The 5468-nt window shown below is 32.2% G+C and overlaps 1 protein-coding gene and 1 long non-coding RNA gene across 6 annotated transcripts in view; one reads left to right on the top strand and one right to left on the bottom strand.

Annotated features, from left to right (window-relative positions):
• LOC102681051 overlaps nt 1-3545 on the top strand; it is a 5012-nt gene extending 1467 nt beyond the window's left edge. For 2 of the 4 annotated variants that reach the window (XR_004149812.1, XR_420563.2), the window contains exons 3-4: nt 164-403; nt 3106-3545. This is a non-coding gene — a long non-coding RNA (uncharacterized LOC102681051). Of the gene's footprint in view, nt 1-163; nt 404-482; nt 1039-3105 lie in introns of those variants that run through there. The other 2 variants (XR_004149815.1, XR_004149818.1) reach the window with 2 other exon arrangements.
• The window catches only part of LOC102680362, a 56830-nt gene that overhangs the window by 42550 nt on the left and 8812 nt on the right, over nt 1-5468 (bottom strand). The window lies entirely within an intron of this gene.

Here is a 5468-nt window from a genome sequence, read left to right as displayed (position 1 = left end):
TAAAAAAATAATAATAAAAATTTTATAATATTAATAAAAAAAATTATACAATTTTGAAAAAAAAATAATCTGAAAAATTTTCCAATTATAGAACTTCATTTATGAATAATATAAACAAAATTTAATTGAAATACTATCATATTAACTAGTAATATATTTTCAGTTACATCTTCAGCTAGATACCATACTAGATAAAATCATTTCGTGATAACAAATGACAGCAAATTTGTTGGCAAGCTCCTCCAAAATCCCTAGCTTGTCCACAGACTTAATTGCAGAATATTACCTCTCCTAACTACTTCATCTCAACACACATACCACAACTTAACACACATTTAATACATTAAGAGCTTCGTATATTTATGGAGAATTGGTAAAACAAGATAGAAATAAATAAATATAGGTATGTTTCAAATATCTATTTAATTCATAGAAATTCTAAAAATATTAATTTTTTTTAAAGAAATATAAATTTTTTTCAGGATTTGAAAATATTATTTTTATATTGCTTCATATATATATATATTGAAATGTTTATAAGAAATTGATTTTAATGTTCGAAATTAGTTTGTTTAATCCGAACTATATCTAGAAAAATGAAACATAACCTCTCGTAAGTAATAACTGAATTTTCATAAAATAATTTATAAAGTTGAAACTTCATACAGAAATTTAGTCCATCTATATGAAAATTATTGATATTCAATTGATATTCCATATTTAAATATTATCTATATCGTAATAATCAAAATAATGTCCTAAGACTAAGTGACAGCACGTTTGCTAACGTTCGCGTCTAAAAGCTAGCTCATCCGAAATCTCATCGCCAAGTTAATCACAGAATATTAGCAATTCTAAATCACTACAAAACCTAATACGTATATCTAGAACTATGCTCGTGGAAACTCGATTTCTCAGAGAATTTCATTTTCTTCAATCAATCCGTTTTCCTATGAAAAAAGCTATCGATTAATTTCTCTTTCTTTCTTTTTTTTTTTTTTTTTTTACAAAAGAGTAAATGTGATCTTTTAACTATAATCCCTTTTTTATCTCTCTCTCACCATCACTTTTATCATTTTATTTCATTTTATTATTTTCTCGAGAAGAAAGTGGTATAAGTGGGTCGAGGCTCTTTTTAACAGGACGCTCGTGCACGTGTTTATACACGCACGTATGTATGCATACGTTTCATTGGGAAGAGGTTAGGCTTCACATTAAACTGATCGTCCCAGGAATACCAACCCTTCAATAGAATTGCTTCCGTGTTTAGAAAATAAACGGGTGGGGAAGAGAGGGTCGTGGTTCTCCTCGAGACGGAAAACACACGCGCGTGCACGTTCCATCTTCGTATCTAAATATTTTCCTCCGAGTTGCAAACAAGTTCCCTTCATGGCTCCCTTTGGTTTTAAAATCGTTTGGTTTGTTGGTTACATCGTGGTCTGAAGTTGAGGTTAGGTTCTTCGATTCTTGAGCGATTAATTCCACTACAATGTCCTGATATATTTAAAATTATATGTTTGATTAACAAGAAATCTGATGAATCAAGTGTGATTAGGAAATCTAGTGAACAATTTCTAATCGCGTGAAGTGTTATCGTTCATTTAGAAAACAATCACTTTGGAAAGAATGAATTCGAATGTTTACAATCCTTGTAAGGACGCATAGATATTCAATATGAAAAAGCTTACTAGTAATAAATGTAAATAAACATGCTTCTTTCTTATTTCTCTCTGTTAACAGCAAGTGAATAATGTGAAATGAAATTCCTTAGATTTATTTTTACATAGATTAGATATATTTTTACATAGATTTTTACATAGATATATTTTTTTACATAGATTTTTAAAAATACGGTTATGTATCAAAATATAGTAACTCGAAATATTTCGCATAATACAATTTTGCTATCGTTATTGATTTTTCGAAATCTAAAAATACGACTGGACTAATATATTCGAACTTAATATTATTTTCAATGAAATCTAATGATAATGGCATGTGATATTGATTAAGATTTGGATAAAACTATATATAGGGGAAAAAAATTTGACAAGCAAAGAATATTCGAATATTTCCAATTTGTAACTCTTGACGGACATTCGAACGGGAAGAAAAAAGGATTCTGAAGCGCATTCCATTTTGTTACCTATTCACGACACAGGGTGGTATTAAAAGGCAGACGCGGACCGATCTCTCTTCCAAGAGGAGGATATTAAAACCGTGGCTGTACAGCTCGTATTAAAGCGAACATTCAAATAATCCTGGACGGTGTACCGTATATATTAATCATAAAAGTAGGTTATTGATCCGCGGAAACCGGCGGACAAATAACTAGTGCGCCCGTTACTAGACGCGTATGAATTTTCATAGAAAAAAGAAAAAAGAGAAGGAAAAAAAGAAAAAGAGAAGAGAAGTGAAAGAAACGAAAAGAAAAGAATGTGTTATAGTAGGTCCATTAGTTGACGTGCAATAACAAAACCGAGCCGTTTATTCGATCCGCTTATTTTATTCTGTCAATCACATCCCTCTTTCTCTGTTTGAAACTTGGCGAATGGTGTTTTAGAGTTCCTCTCCGAAAACTTCGATCCCATGTAATTTCATAATTTTCCATTCTTGACGCATTTGTGATTAATGACCGTCGAATTTTCAATTTTCTTTTCTTTTGATTTTAATCTTTTTATCTTTTTTCGAGGTGGAATTTTTTTTCAACCTTCGAACGATGAAATATATTCACGTGGACGCAATCATAATTATGATCCCGATCAATATATTAATATTATATTTATTTAAAAAATATATATCCTGAATTGAATCTTTTGTTAATAGCATAATAAGTGATCATATATATATTTTTTTTTAATATTTTTATAGGATAATTAATATTAAAATGATTTTCGAAAATTAATTTCTTTTTGTTATAATGAAATTATTTTCGCTTATAAAATGGTTAATTTGCACTTTATTAATCGATTATTGTTCGGGAAACCCATAAATATTTGTCTTAAATAAATTAATTTTACGTAAATGAAAGGTAATATAGTTTTGTTTTAAATAATAATTAATTATGTTTTATATATGTATTACGAGCGTGTTTTGACGTTTCAGGAAAAGTCAACTTACAATTTTCATGATTTATTCCCAAAATGAGTCGAATTTTGATGTCAACAGTTGGCAGAAGTGTCTCTAGTCTGAGAGAGTTTCGATGGCACTACTACGAAATTTCATTGGATGGCTAACGCTGGTCTAGCTAGTCACTTTGCCAACTTGCTTTGAGCGGTTGTTCGTTGGAATATTATTCGGTGTAGTGGCCACTTCCTATTTCGAAGTCCGAATTTATGTGAAATTAACCGAAATTGGAAAATTTCATTAATGGAAAATGGTAATTTTATTAGGGGTTAATAATATAATATATTGTAATAATTAAAACCACTTGCGTTTGAGGTCGTTTGATTAAAATTTAATAGACTCAAAAAAAATGGCTGACTATTATCTAATCCACTAAAAGATATCTAAGAGAAATTTTCTATTAAAAAGAAAGCTAATTTCTTTATAATATTTTTAAATATAATTTTAAATTCCAATATATTGAATAAATTTTAATTATAAATAACAATAATGAATATTAAAGATAAAAAAATGGAAGGAAATTAATACAAAGAACAAGTTTCAATGATGATAAAATCGCAAATTTTTAATAACTGGAATTGTAGTAATAATGACTATTGATTATCGATATTTTATAAGTTTTCGATATATCGATAACATCGTTAAAATATCGTTAATGGATAAAAGTAAGTAGAATTTTTATTTTTATTTTTATTTTCTTGAAAATCATTAAAGCACGTAATAAATATTATTTGTGATAAATTGCAATATAAATAATTAAACGCAACATTTGGATATCTGTACCTAGAATATTTTGCTCAATTCTTTCTGAATTATATCCTTTTATTATAAAGCGTGAAATAAAAGAATCGTAGATGGCCCGTGAAAAAAATTGCGTTCACTGGAAGCACACTCATGATAGACGTCATCCGACCGGATATTAGGGTTTTTTTGTCCTAAGGACGACGCGTTTCAATGTCGTGGCCAACCGACAGCGACAACGTCCACAGCTTGAGTAAATTTACGCGTAAATTGACTCATTTTCAATTAACGACGATTTTAAGCGATTAAAGCGAGCCGCATGAGCCATGGCACGCCCATGTATGACGAGTACCATCTGCCAGTGCATTTTCAGGCCGCACGCGGTGTACCGTGACGATGGAAAAATTTCACGTGTGTCTCTGCCCCCAGTGGCTCCCAAATAACTATCCTACCGTGCGACTGACGGGACTTCCATCGATACCAAATGATTCTCCGTGAAAAAACACATCGAGAATAAAGAGTGACATTTTCCCGTAGGAAACTTCGTTTCGAAGGGAATCAATATTGAAAATTTTCGTGGATATAGCTGCACCTGGCGTCACGCCACCCACGAATCTTTGGATTATCATCGAAAATAAAAGGGCGCGAGAGGAAATGTCACTTTGAATATTTCATCTGTTTTTTAACGAAGAATCGACTGCACTGTTTTATAATGCATATTCCTTATAACACGGTATAGAATCTCAGGATAAGTGATATAATTAGACAGAAGAATGTAATTATTCCAGGTGGAAAAATAGAAAGAGGAAATTGAAAATTCGTCGAATAATATTAAAACAAGAATATAAAAGTATGTTCACTTCGGATCTTGCGTTCGAAAAGAAGGGGATCAAACGAATGGATTTTCAAAACGAATTTTCAAGAATGACTTTCTAAAAAAAAAGAGAAAAGAAAAAATGTATTTTTCGCGTATAACATCTTGTATGTATGACATCCTCTGTTCGTCCAAAAACGAAGAGGAAATGTGACACGTTTCCCGACTACGTTTCGTGCGAGTTTGCATGTAAAAATTTCGAGTAACGTATCCCCCTATCCGGAGCTAATATCGATCAGAAATTTGGGAGCCACTGACCTATACATGCTCGCCACCCATTCACATATACTCGCCTATATACGTGGGTGTATCAGCAGAACGTCATCGAACGTGTTTAGGACAGAATTGGCTGATGGGCCAGGTGAGGTGTCGCCATATGAGAAAAATCCTGACGGTTTACTAATAACGAACACGTTTCAACGCCAGACGCCATCGATCTACGTTCATTTATCCACGCTNAGGGAGATTGAAAAAAAAAAATAGAATAATCAAACTCGCAATACCATAGATGAAATTGTTACAAATCAACGACTGTTTTCGAACGATTTGAAGCGCTCTATACGATCCGCAACAGTGTTCCTGAAAATCTNAACCGGCGTTCACGATGGGGCGAGTCTGCGTGCGAGGGTGAAACAGGGACGCGTGGCCTAGACGCGTGTACCGTCGGCCGTCAACAAGCGTGCACAACTTTCACGAGGACTTTGCCAACCCGTGGCCGACGATACAC

This window comes from Apis dorsata, unplaced genomic scaffold (genome assembly GCF_000469605.1).
Source record: "Apis dorsata unplaced genomic scaffold, Apis dorsata 1.3 scaffold_5, whole genome shotgun sequence".
In the NCBI taxonomy this organism is placed as follows: Eukaryota; Metazoa; Arthropoda; class Insecta; order Hymenoptera; family Apidae; genus Apis; species Apis dorsata.
This window is presented reverse-complemented; position numbering and strand designations above follow the sequence as displayed.